This window comes from Sapajus apella, unplaced genomic scaffold (genome assembly GCF_009761245.1).
Source record: "Sapajus apella isolate SASKATOON/1434 unplaced genomic scaffold, GSC_monkey_1.0 scaffold3, whole genome shotgun sequence".
NCBI classification, from domain to species: domain Eukaryota; kingdom Metazoa; phylum Chordata; class Mammalia; order Primates; family Cebidae; genus Sapajus; species Sapajus apella.
This window is the reverse complement of record NW_022436943.1, coordinates 28,961,051-28,975,327: the sequence shown is the minus strand read 5'-3', so window position 1 is coordinate 28,975,327 and position 14,277 is coordinate 28,961,051. Positions and strand designations below refer to the sequence as shown.

General features: G+C 38.3%; 1 long non-coding RNA gene across 2 annotated transcripts in view; it reads right to left on the bottom strand.

The window, feature by feature from the left end:
* The window catches only part of LOC116532418, an 87,059-nt gene that overhangs the window by 63,015 nt on the left and 9,767 nt on the right, over window positions 1–14,277 (bottom strand). The window contains exons 1-2 of one of the 2 annotated variants that reach the window (XR_004260859.1): window positions 11,556–11,754; window positions 10,270–10,450 (exon numbers count right to left, since the gene is read on the bottom strand). This is a non-coding gene — a long non-coding RNA (uncharacterized LOC116532418). Of the gene's footprint in view, window positions 1–10,269; window positions 10,451–11,555; window positions 11,755–14,277 lie in introns of those variants that run through there. The other variant, XR_004260858.1, reaches the window with a different exon arrangement.

Here is a 14,277-nt window from a genome sequence, read left to right as displayed (position 1 = left end):
AAGTCACCCAGTCTATGGTATTTTGTTATAGCAGCTCCAGCTGACTAAGACACCCAGTAATAAATTTAATAATCATAAAAATCAAAATTAATAAATGAGTTGCACAACTGATGACTAGTCATCAGCACATTAACTTCCCTGTATGCAGAACTAGCCATGTTGCCTTATTCACTGGTGACTCTGAAATGGTCTTCATTAAAACGACCATCTGCTCTGCTTGATTTGTTAAGTGGAATTAAAAGAAGAAACAGTAAGTTTATAGTTAGAACAACTTCAACTTATGTAACAGAAGGTAAATGATCTTTCATTTAGAGGAACTGAACAGCATATCTCCAAGGATTTAACTTAAATTAATGCTTGTTTTGTGACAGTTCAGGTGGATTTTTCATTTGGATGGTTTTGTCTCCAATGGACTTAATGAAAGCTGAATATTCACACTTGTCTGACTTGAACATTGAATTGTTTCATTTTATCACTCTTCCATGCATCATCTTTGATAAGAAGCAGCAAATATTATATAACAATTTCAAGGCCAACTAGGTCATTCAATGATTATTTTTGCTTTCTGTTCTGTGCAGACTATCGAAGGCATCTTGTTTGTAGAGTTTCCTGCTGATTATAGTATTAGAGATTCTCTGATGCTTTTATGGGAGAAGTAAGGCTGTGCTCAATATTTAACATGAATGGACATCTTTCTGCAAGCTTTTTAAATGAATTGTCAGTAGTCATTTTGGCAGAAGTAGAACTTAAAAGCATTAGGAGCTAACTGGAAACAGCTAGTTGAACCAAACAATAAAGAGCTCTCAGAATCAAAACAACATTGGACAAGATGTGCTATCATTCACAATGCACTCTTCCATGAGTACTGAGGAATTCCTAGTTGCTTTATGTTTGTACACATAGATATTCAGGATTAATAGGTTTTATTTCTTGGCTACTTATGATTTTTTCAGAGCTTTAAAAATTATGTCCTTTTCCACTTTTATGGCTAATTCCCTATCACTGCCTGCAAGGGTAATCAAATTATTTTTATCACTTCTTCCAGGTCATTAAAAATGATATCCAATGTAAGTAGCCTCATAACAATAATCCTACTAGCATTCTCCTTAGGTAACCTCTTCCTCTCTCAATTCACAACAGAACCAGTTTTCATTATGTTTTATGTGCCCTTGCTCCCCCTCCAATCTATTCTCCACACAAGAGTTCAGAGCAATCTTTCTAAAACATGTCATTCCTCAGCTTAAAACCCTTTATTACCCTTCCATTATACTTAGGAGAAAGTCCAAAATCTTTCAACCTTATGAAGGGCCATCCATGAGCTTGTCCCTACATAACTTTCCAGCCTTATCTTATGCAAGTTGCTTTTTCGTCTGCTGGTCTAGTGCCTTGGCTACCTTTTAGCTTTGCAAACATGACAAAGTTCACTTTACCTGAGGGCCCCCACACATACACAGGGGACAGGGCCTGTATCCCAAAACTTAAGCTTCATTAGCTTCATGTAACTTCCTCCTCTTCCCTCTGAACTTTTTTATAACATGTAACGCAACATGGGCGATGATTTTCTGCCTCCCTAGTTTGGCTGTGAGCTCCATAAGGGCAAACCTGGGTTTGCCATATTTACCACTATATTCTCCTCTGCAGATTGTAAGTACTTCAAGGATATTTATGGAATGAACAAATAACTCAGTGAGTAAATAAGTTTTTTGTCATAATAAGCTTACATCTGAATCATTTAGCATTTACTTACAGATTCAAAAGAAAAAAGAAAAAAAATGCTTTGATAGTAATAATGACAAAACTTTGACTTCAGCAAACCATGGCTCTTTTTCCTTTTTGGTCATCTCAGTAAAAAAGAGCAAAAAAGACAGACAGTATATAAAGAATAACTTTGTGCCATCGGAGCAGGATGGTGCTTATTTCCATTATGTTTGCAAGTTTCAAGTTTGGGATATATTCTAAGCAGATAGTCTAGTTCTTTCAATTATCTGCCTCCATACATGATAGGTTTCATTTGATCATCTTTCATTTCTCATCAGATTACGAAAGACAAAAAGTTTGTATAGTCGTTCGGCATAAACATTCCACTGAGTATAACAAAATTATATGCCACTGAACATTTAATAACCAGTTAGGTATCGAAGGAAAACAAGTATGTGCTGTAGTATTTGCCTGTTCCTGTGGTGTAAATACTACCAACATTGGGCCAGATGTGGTGGCCCATGCCTGTAATCTCAGCACTTTGGCAGGCTGAGGCAGGTGGATTGCTTGAAGTCAGGAGTTTGAGACCAGCCTGATCAACATGGTGAAACCCTGTCTTTAGAAAAGATGCAAAAATTAGCCAGACATGGTGCATGCCTGTAATCCCAGCTACTCAGGAGGCTACAGCAGGAAAATTGCTGGAACCCAGGAGACAGATGTTGCAGTGAGTGGAGACTGCACCACTGTACTTCAGCCTGGAAGATAGAGTGAGACTCAATCTAAAAAAAATAAATAAATAGAAATAAATAAATAAATACTACCAACATGGCCAATTTCAAGCTAATCATGTTTAATAACTGGCTTCCAAAATTCCTAAACATTTAACAATTGGCTTTCACAAAATGATACGAGCAGCTCTAACATACCACTGGCTACATAATTTCACCAAAATATTTTGTGTTTTTTACATACATACATATATACACAGTTGTATAGCATATAGAATAAGTTACTAATAGTAAAATTCACCTTCAAAATATATGCTCTGTGTACTATAATATGGAAGAAAAAATTGTAGTTATGAAGAATGTATTCCTTCAGTTTACTGTGATGAAGTTTATTTTGTAATTATTTGATTTCTTCATCCCATTTCCATTTAGAGTCTGACCCAAAGCTATTTCATGGCTCTTAAATCCTATCTGTTCCACTTTATTCTAAACTTTTAAGTAGTAAGATTTCAAGTGTTAAAGACCACAATAATATTTTCCTCCTAGTTACTAAGAACAACAGTAGCTTACCATTCTCCGATTTCCTCTCACTTACTGTCTGCCATAATTCATGAATTATGGAGCATATATGAGTACTTACTGGGCTGATTGGCTCAGGGGATTCAACAGACACAACCCCTAGCTTCAAGGAGCTCACAGCCTGGTAAGGAGACGGACAAGGACAATTCCAGACAGAAAGTCCTAGGACAGATAGGTAATCACCCAGGGCCTAAATAATACATAGAATGTGTGTATAACTCAGCCAGCACTGAAAAAGGCAACATGGAAGTTTGAACTTGAAGAATGAGTAGGAATTGGCCATGGAAAGAAGGAGAGAGAAAGGCATTCCAGGGAGACGGAAGAGCAAGTTCAAAATTATGCCTGGGGAGGTCGAGCCGTGATTGAAACAATCAAAGCACAGAGTGTAAGAAGGGTGGAAAGAGTCCTGAGGCTGCAGAGACAGGTGATGGAGGAGCTTTGGGGGGTCACAAAGATCCTCTTGTGTTATGCTGAGGAAATTGGGCTTTATATCAGACAATGCATCAGAAGCATTTAAGGCGAGTTGGTGAATAATAGGATTGCTGCTTTAGAAAAAGTATTCAGACACTGGATTGAAGTTGGGTGAGACGGAAGTGAGAGACCACCTGTTGAGCAATGATCTCAATACAGTAATCAACTCTCCTTCCATCACTCTTTTCCCCTGAGTTCTGTATTCATCTTAATTCTCTGCAATTACCTAGTGACATCTTTTTACATTGAAACAAAAATGGTTCTACTCTGTTGTTTCCTTTGGTCCGTAAATCTCTCTCTTAAGCCCACTGTCTCTAAAAATAGTACTTAACATGAGTCAGCATTTTGCATCATAAATTTAACAGAGAAAAAAGGCATAGACTTAACAAAGCAAAAGGATTAAATGCTCAGAGCAAGTGTAAGTTTAATCAAGGGAGTGCCCTGTCTACTGTGGTTATCTGTTGCTGCATCACAAGCCATCCCAAATTTAGTGGCATATAACTAGCAATTGTCATTATTATCTCTTCACAATTCAGAGGGTTGACTAGATTCATCTACATGGTTCCAGTCTCCAGTGCTATTGAATTCAAAGGGGGATTGGTGTGGTGGCATCTCAAAGGCCCTCTCACTCACATGTCTGGTGGTTGTTGCTGGTTATTGGTTGGGACCTCAGTGGGGGCTGTCTATTAGGCCTTTTTATGTGGTTTGGGCTTCCTCAGAGCAGTGCTGGGTTTCAAGGTCAATGTCCCAAAAAGAAAATGCCTTTTCTACCCTAAATTGGTTATTCACATATAGTCCCTTCTATTTTAGAAGTGAGTCACTATGTCCATTCCCAAAGGGAAAAGATTTAGAGTCCACCTCTTGGTGGAAGAAGTGTCAATGAATTTCAGATGTCTTTTAAAAAGCCATCACAATCACTTTCAAGTTTTTGACCAATACAAGAACTATCCATTTTTATTTGGCACACCAGGCAGGAAGTGACAAAATATAACAATAACCAACAATATCCAGAATACACTGAAAGGGAATAAAGCCTCCCATATGTGGTCTGTGATAAACATTCAGGTCTTAAGAGACTGGACTGAAAAACAAATATGGAGGCCAAAGCTGAGACCAGTTGGTCAGGGTGTATTTCAAAAAGCCAACCAGCTCAAGGGCAGTAAGAAAAGAATCCATGTGTTACCTTCATATTACGGGATAAAGACAAATTCAATTTCCAAAGTGAGAAGGATCTGAAGACTGCTAGCAGAATCATTTTACTTTGAGGTATATACATATGTATGGGAAGTTGTAAATAGTTATCATTATAAACTATGGGTTGAATAATTACCAAAAAATAATTTACACTTTCAAAAGGTGATAAAGAACACCTCTAGCTATTATGTACATTGCTACCTGGATCCTAAAGTGGACAAAACTAGGTAAGAAGCTTCCCTGACAAAATTTTCTCTTAAGATTTATTTCTGTCCTGATGTGATACACTTTACACATCTACTGTGTAAGATGAGAAATATTTGAAATTCACACAGCTTAAGTAGGTTAGACCAATGTAATTTACAATACTTACAACACTCAACAATTATTTTTTAAAATTCTGAATAGAAGAGAGAAAAAAAGAACACACTAGTTGTAAACATTGAGAGAAAAGCTGAAGGGAGGCTGTTCCTTCTACCTAGTTTTAACAGTACTATTGGGACATAAGAAGAAAGCATTTTTATTCTCACTCCTTTATAGATTGCCTAATTTCTCAGTCTATTCTTCAGCAGGACTACTTGGGTTAACATAATAGAACCAAAGGATAATCCCTAGATTTAGCAATACTTTGAACCCCTATATTTAATACCTAGTAATGATCATTTTGACAGATAATTCACAACTTTAAAGCTCATAAGAATCAACTATGGAACTTATAAAAAATTCATATTTTGGGGTATCATCAAGAGACTTTGATTCAGCAGCATGTTTGGGATGAAAAAATTCATTTGAGTATTTTGGGTGTATCAATCACTGTTCTAGGCAGAAAGGGTACAACTGTGAAGAAGACACAGTCTCTGCCCTCAGGGAGCTGACACTCTAGACAGTGAGGCAGACCACAAATAAATAAATGTATTGTTTCAGGCAGTGAGTGCTGTAAAAGAAAAATAAGTATTCTAATTAGGCAGAGAGTACTGGATGGTACTGTTTTACCTAATTTATTTATTATTGTCTTTATCATTCATATTTTTTAGATAATCTCACTGTGTCGCCCAGGTGGAGTACAATGGCACTATCATGGCTCACTGCAGCCTCAACCTCCCAGGCTCAAGCAATCCTCCCACCTCACCTTCCTGAGTAGCTTGAACTATAGGCATGCGCCACCATACCTGGCTGCATTTTTTTTTGAGAGATGGGGTCTCACTATGTTGTCCAGGCTGTTCTCAAACTCCTAGGCTCAAGTGATCCTCTTGGCTTGGCCTCCCCCATAGTGCTGGGATTGTAAGAATGAGCCACAATCCCTGGCCTGTTTTACTTATTTTAAATGGGATTATCTTTATTGCTTATTATAAATATAACATATCTAAAGGAAAAAAAGCAAAATACCATATGTGTAAAATAGAAAGAAGAAGTCCCTTGACAGAGAAAAATGACTAAATTTTTCCCATTTTCCTGTGCTACTTCTTAAGAAGAAAATGATGCAAAACATTTTGAACATAATAATGCAGAGATCTTAAGATTCATTTGTTCATTAAACCATTGTTTATTGAACACTTACTATGTTCCAACCATTGTTTTAGGAGATGGAAACAAAGCAGGGAAGGAGACAAAGACCCTGTTGTCTTTAGGGGTAGAAATGCAAACATTAAAAAACAACTACTATAATTTCAAGTTGTGAAAGGAGACAAAGACCCTGTTGTCTTTAGGGGTAGAAATGCAAACATTAAATAAACAACTAATATAATTTCAAGAAAAGATAGGCAGGTATATTAGTCTGTTCTCACACTGCTATAAGGAAATACCCGAGACTGGGTAATTTATAAAGAAAAGAGGCTTAACTGGCTCATGGTTCCACAGGCTGCATAGGAAGCCTGGCAGCTTCTGCTTCTGGGGAAGCCTCAGGAAACTTACAATCATGGCAGAGGGTGAAAGGGAGGCAGGCACATCTTACATGGCTGGAGCGGGAGGAAGGAGGCAGTGCCACACACTTTTAATCAACCAGAACTCATGAGAATTCTGTCACGAGAATAGCACAAAAGGGACAATCCACCCCCATGATCCAATCACCTCCCACCAGGCCCCACCTCCAACATTCAGGATTACAATTCAACATGAGATTTGGGTGGGGACACAGATCCAAACCATATCAGCAGGGATGGAATAATATTCAAGTTTGGTTGAAGGGGCGGCAGGACTGTAATGGAATCAAGAGTGAAAATATTTCTTGGCAAATAAAAGGAAAGAAAGTTTATATCAGAAACAGGATAGAAACAGCAAAGAACAAGCAGAGATAGAAAATCTTAAAGGGAAGGGATAGAACGAAGTTTATGTCAGATGACCTCAGCTTTCTCACTTCAGTAGAAAGCCTTATCCTAAGGAGCTGCTAGAAACCAGAAAGAAGCCTAGGAATCCTGGGGTGAAAGAAAGCTTTTGAATGGCTGTAGTGGAAAAGCAGAGTGAGGGTCAACAAGATAGGAATTAAGAGATTGCTGAAGAGCAGAAAATCTCCAGAAAGCATCTCCATTTTGGAAAACTTGGTCCAGACTTCTGTTATCTGTCTTCTGAACGACTCCTATCACATCTCCCCACTCCACTATCCACACTGCAGCCTGATCAGTGTGCCTTGTCCTGGGTCTTTTTTCACCCATCAGGTTCAAGATTCATGACCTTCGATTCCAGGAAAAATTTAAAAATCATTTCATTAATAGTTGCCTCACCTCTGTTTTAAAATCTTTTTTACTATGAAATATACTATAAATTAAAAAACATACATTTTATAATATGTCATATTTTTATAAAATCACAATATCTGTAACCATCACTTAGGTTAAGAACTAGAACACTACCAAGATGCTAGAAGCCTGGGGAAACTAACTTAGGCAAGATAGTCAGAGAAGGCCTCTCTAAGAGCTAACACTGGATGAAAGACCTGAATTAAACTTGGAAGATCTGAGAGGAATGGCATTCCCGACAGAAGGACCAGTTAAGGGTAAAGATTCTCTGAATTTGGAAAAATCTTGACATGTTCCAGGAACAGCAAGAAGGCCCATAAAGATAGCACAAGGTGAATGAGAAATGTGGCTGAAGGTGACACCAGACAGAGGCTCAGAGCAGCTCACAGGGCAGCACAGACAATTGTAAGGAGTTAGAACTGTATTTTGAGTATGATGAAAACTACCGAAAGATTTTAAGTAGTAGCTTATGTGATCTGATATAATTTTGAAATTATCATTCTGGTTATTATATGGAAAATTAATAAGAGGGCTATCAGAAGCAGGAAGACCATCCTGGAGGTGAAAAGTTACTAGATCTTAAATGTTGTAAAATAAAAATTTGCTGATGGATTGGCTGTGGGGTGTGTGAAAAAAAAAGAAAAAGGTCAAGGATGACTCTCGGGTTTCAGACATGAGCAATTAAAGGCATAGTGGTGCCATTGGCTGAATTGGGGTGCCCTAAGGAAGGAGCATATTTTTCAAAAGCCATAGATACAGGAGTTAAGTTTGAAATGCGTATTAGATATTCAAATGGATATGCTGAGTAGGCAATTGAATATGAAAGATTGCCATTCATGGGGAAAGATTGGGGGACTCAACAGTGTAAAAGTTCACCTAGGAAGTAAGACTAGATTATGAAAGCAGAGAAACTAGCCCTTCAGTCCTTCAAAATTTACAGATAAGAAAAGGGGGAAATCAAGGAAAAATAAGCCACTGGAGTAGGAAAAAAATCCAAGTCAGTGTGCTGTCTCTGAAGACAAGAGAATTTTCCAAGAATCAGAAAGTGATCAACTGGTCAAAAGGCTGCTGGGAAATTGACAACTGACCATTAAGTTTGGCAAAACTGAGATTGTTAGTAACCTTAGTAATCTGAAAAAGATCAGTTTCTTAGAGTAGTGGAAACAAAAGCCTGCTTAAAGTTGACTGGAACAAGAAAGCAAAGTGAGAGACCAGTATTGAGAGTTTTTTTCAAGAGGTTTTGCTAAAAGGGAAGAAGAGATATGGGCAATAGCTACATGAGAATAAAGGGTCTAGAGAGTTTTAAAACTGGGAATAATACAGTATGTTTGTGTACTGAAAGGAATGATCCAATAGAGAGAATTCAGTGATGCAGAAGATGGGAGATGGCTTGAAGGGAGAGTACTTGTGACACAAAGTCCTGGATAAATTAGAGGTGATAGAACTGAGTACACAAGTGAGAGAATTGTCTTACATTGAAAGAAGGCTAGTTCATCTATGGTAGCAAGAGGAAAAGTACAGGAATATGGATTTTTCATGTGCACCCTAGGTGATTCTAATGTGGTTGGACCCCTAATTACATCTGGAGAAAGACTTGTTTAATTAAACATTTCTTATACAAGGAAGGGGAATAGATTCATTTAGGTACCAACAAAAGATATGAAGAGAAAAAATGACTCTGCAAAGATCTGGTCCACTTTCACGTAAACTAGGCTGTCAACATCACCCCCTAAAATGGAGATGAAGTGAAGAATCGCGAAGGAGTATTGTGGGACATTGCTACCATCATTCAGATTTTAGAGAGAGCACACTCCAGCTGTCTGCCCACTGCCACTTCCTACCAAATTCCTTCCCAATTGCTCTAGCCAGTGAGGCTTAACATTCTTTGGGTCACTGACTGAATTGAAGATCTAATAAAAATTTGTGCTTTCTTTCTAGAAAAATGTACACATTCTCTAGAGCTCTTTTGGTTGCACACCACAAGAACCATCTTTGGCTTCCAAAAACAAAAACAATTTACAGAAGCAAATGGGAGATGTGATAGTTAATTTTATGTGTCAACTTTTTTACACCATGGTACCCAAATATTTGGGGCAGAGGAGAGAGAGAGACAGAGAAGGCAAAGGTGAAGGTGAAGGACAAGGAGAAGGAGAGAACTTGCCAGCAGACTGCTTTCAGACTCGGATTGCAGCATCAACTCTTTCTTGGGTCTCCAGCCTGCTGACCTATCCTGCAGATTTTAGGCTTGCCAGACTCCACCCACAATCATGTGAGTCACTTCCTTAAAATCCATCTCTTTTTCTGGAGAACTCTGACTCATACAGAGAAGTTCACAAATACAAAGAAGAGGCTGACAGATTGACTGGGAAAAGTAAGAATTAAGTAATTCTTACTTTTGGTCATAGGTTTTGGTCATAGGAATTCTCAGATCACCTCTGCTAGAATGAATAAACTCCAACTGATTTCATTCTTTTATCGCTTGATTCATGATTTAAATTTCAAATGACAGCTCTTCAACTAGCTTAACATGGGTCATATACATAGACATGGGCTACTGAAGCACAGGCACCTTTGTGAATAGCTTACCAGGGTGTATTCAATAAGGAAGAAGCTATGCACCCAAAGAAAACCAGAATGATGCTATTACTAAAATAATGCAGAATTCAGCATACTAGAGCACCAAAAATATCTAATGTTTCAACTACATGTAAACATAAAATTTTACATATAATTTTGGAAGAATCACAGACTCTCTCTCATTCTATATACAGCCTATATATATATCTTCTGGGATTCTTGAGCCCTGCCCACTATCAGGTGAAGAACTCCTTGTCTAAACATAAGTACTGTATATTCTTGGTTCTTACCTCACTGAATGATTAGGCTACTGAGTTATTCTGGAAAATGGAGAAAGTGGTGGCTTCTTTTCACTGTTTCCTCCTACCTCCAGTCTCAGAATGTTGGGTTCACATCCTCTTGAAGAAGAAAGATGGCATTAAACTGTTGGCAAGACTTTACTGTGGCCCCTTATGATACAGGAAAAGAGGTCTGAAACAAAAGAATATAGATCTGAATTACATTTCTATCAACCAAGAGACCTTCAGCTTGAGAACCTCTTTGAGCTTCAAGTCCTTGCCCTTAAATTTCCCTGCTTGCCTCAATAGATATTGTGAGGTTCATGTCATTACCTCAGAATACATTTTGTAAAGTATAAATTTATGAACAAGTTTCAGATGCAATCCCTATATCTATGTAGATATATAGATTGAGAGAGAGGAAGGAAGGAAGGAAGGAAGGGGTGGGAGGGAAGGAAAGGGAGGAAGGGAAGGGAGGGAGGGATGGAGGAAAGGAGGGAGGGAGGGAGGAAGATAAGAGATGATAGACAGTACTTCAGTGGTTGTCAAGCCTGGTTAATAACAGAAACATCTGCTAATCTTTTAAAAATGCAGATTCTCAGATTTCCACCTAGACCTACTAAATCAAAATCTCCAGGGTGAAAATATAGATATCTTCATGCATACATGTCAAGTTTCCCACATTATTCTTTAATTTTCTAAATTTGAGATCCCCATCACATTTCATATCACAATTATTACAGTGACCCATTGTGTGTTCATTATTTTGATAAAAGTCAGTATTACTACTTGCAAGACTATCTAGACTTTGTATTTTAAAATACCATAATTTATTTCACACATACAATCAATCAGGAATAGTCATAGAATCCAACAGCCCCACTGAGGAAATGCCAGTATACCAATAGCTGGCTTAGAACAAATTCTGCTCTCATTTATATGCTCAGAATCATTAGAGTAAGATTTTACAGCTTATGATCATTTTAAGCATCATCAATTTATGAGTATGGCTATTTCCACAGTTTCAAAACTTCGCAGAGAAATCTACAGCTTCCTGCAGCCCTTTAATATGGAGATGATGGAATATATTCTTCCGTTGGGTAGAAAGTGAGAGAAATTAAGGAGAATGTAAAATACAAAATAATGGTACCAGCCTTTGTGGTAACAACATTTTCTTCATCTTCTGATATGTCTTTATCATTGAGCTATGAGGATTATTTTCTTCAATTTTTCCTTAGAGGAGAAAGAAATTTCACAAATATTTAAAAATGAAGGCAGTAGTGACCTTCCATAAATACCTTTAGTTTCCTCAATCTTCTCCAGTTTTAGATTTGCATTGTTTTACACTAGATCTTAATAATGTCTTCATGCCACATCACATTTCTTAAAAATGTTAACTGTTGTTACATAAGCCATAGATAAGCATGACAGAGGTCCTGTCATCTCTCTTGTAATGAGCACTATGTTTCCTTGCTGAGGGTGATGTTTTTAGTTCTGTTTTCCTGAGAGAATAAAAACAGCATGTTTCAGCTGAGGGCTGTGTCAAAGCCTTCCAGTTTGGCTGTCTACAGATGGGAGCACCAATTCCTTCCTTGCTAGCATCTACTACACAGAAGGACCATCTTAAAGATGCCAAAGTGAAGTTAGGAATAGTCTTAAGTCTGGTTGTTGATCTTTGAAAGAATCTATAAAGATATTTAGCATTTTAACATTCTAAACAAAACTGATTAAAAATGTAAATTAACAAGTGAAAATACTTTCTTGCATAATTAGAGTATCCTTCCTTAGAGTTTTAGGTGCAAATGACAGCCCCCAGTGCACTGCTGCATGAAACACTGGAGCTCCCATCACAGGTTAGAAAGAGTTCATTCAACCTCTCCTCCTCCTAGGTCCACCTCTCCTGACTATTTAAAAGGCCCCCAGGCTGCTTTCTGGAGTCCAAAACTCCAGTCAATCTACTGTCCAATCCCATTTAGGCCAAAATTCATAGAAGCTCCCTTAAGATGGGTGGAAGCTCAGCAGTAATGAAGGCTGGACTTCTTCAGAAGTTAATATTGTACAGCTTTTGGCCAGGCACAGTGGCTCATGTGTGTAATCCTAACATGTTGGGAGGACAAGGCAGGCGGATTGCCTGAGCTCAGGAGTTCGAGACCAGCCTGGGCAACATGGCAAAAGCCTGTCTCCACTAAAAATTAAAAAGAAAAAATTTAAATTAAAAAAAAAAATGGAGAGATCCAAGATGGCTGATTACTAGCAGCTCAGGATTGTAGCTCTCAGTGAAAGCACAGAGAACGAGAGGACACCACACTTTCAGATGAATGTTTGTTGCTCATGGACCAGGAGATTCCCAGCGGAGGAGCCTCACGGGTTGCCAGCGCGACTCTTGTGGCCGGCGTGGCAGTTTTGCCAGTGCCCTGTCGTGGCGGTTCTTGGTGCAGAGTAAACGGGACTGGATCCCCTTTTGGTCAACGTTTGGAGCTCCGGGGAGACAGAGTCGCCCATTCAGCTGATTGAAAAAGGGAATCAAGAGGGAAGCCAGACCCGAGATTCCCGGGCAGAAAAGCACCACGAATCTTAACGCAGCTGTTTTGGCCGGCGCAGTGGGTTGCTCAGATTCCAGCGCTGGGAATCAACAAGCTGGACATCCACTCAGAGACCTAATTTGAAAGTTGGTAATTACCAAGATGACAGGTGGATAAATTTACAATGACAGGAAGAAACCAGCGTAAAAAGGCTGAGAATACCCAAAATCAGAAAGCCTCTCCCTCTACAGGGGATCACAGTTCCTCATCAACAAGGGAACAAGGCCTGATGGGGAACAAGTGCGTTCCATTAACAGATTTAGGCTTCAGAATGTGGATAATAAGAAACTTCTGTGAGTTAAAAGAACATGTTCTAGCCCAATGTAAAGAAACTATGAGCCTTGAAAAAAGGTTTGACAAAATCCTAACGAGAATAGACAATCTACAGAGGAATATAAGTGAATTAATGGAACTGAAGAATACAATACGAGAACTCCCCGAAGTATGCACAGGTTTTAACAGTCGAATTGATCAAGCAGAAGAAAGGATATCAGAGGTCGAAGACCAACTTAATGAAATGAAAGGAGAAGACAAGATTAGAGAAGAAAGAGCAAAAAGGAATGAGCAAAGTCTCCAAGAAATATGGAACTATGTGAAAAGACCTAATTTACGTTTGATAGGTGTACCTGAATGTCATGAAGAGAATGAATCCAAGCTGGAAAATATTCTTCAGGATATTATTCAGGAAAACTTTCCTAACCTAGTAAGGCAGGAAAATACTAAACTTCAGGTAATACAGAGAACACCACAAAGATATTCCTCAAGTAGAGCAAACCCAAGACACGTAATCGTTAGATTCACCAGGGTTGAAATAAAGGAGAAAATTCTAAAGGCAGCTAGAGAGAAAGGTCAGGTTACCCATAAAGGGAAGCCTATCAGACTCACAGCAAATCTCTCAGCTGAAACCCTACAAACTAGAAGAGAGTGGGGGTCAATATTCAATATCCTCAAAGAAAAGAATTTTCAACCCAGAATCTCATATCCAGCCAAATTAAGCTTCATAAATAAAGGAAAAATAAAATTTTTTGCAAACAAGCAAGCACTCAGAGATTTCATCACCACCAGGCCTGCTTTACAAGAGCTTCTGAAAGAAGCACTATACACAGAAAGGAACAACCAGTATCAGTCATCCCAAAAACTTACCAAAAGGTAAAGAGTATCTCCATAATGAAGAATCTATATCAACTAATGGGCAAAATAGCAAGCTAGCATTAAACGACAATATTAAACTCACAAATATCAATATTAATCCTAAATTTAAATGGATTAAATGCCCCAATCAAAGACACAGACAGGCAAATTGAATAAAAAGTCAAAACCCATCGGTTCACTGTATCCAGATCCATCTCATAAGCAAGGACACACAAAGACTCAAAGGGTTGGTGGAAGACTTACCAATCAAATGGAGAGAAAAAAAAAAAAAAAAAAAAAAAAAAAA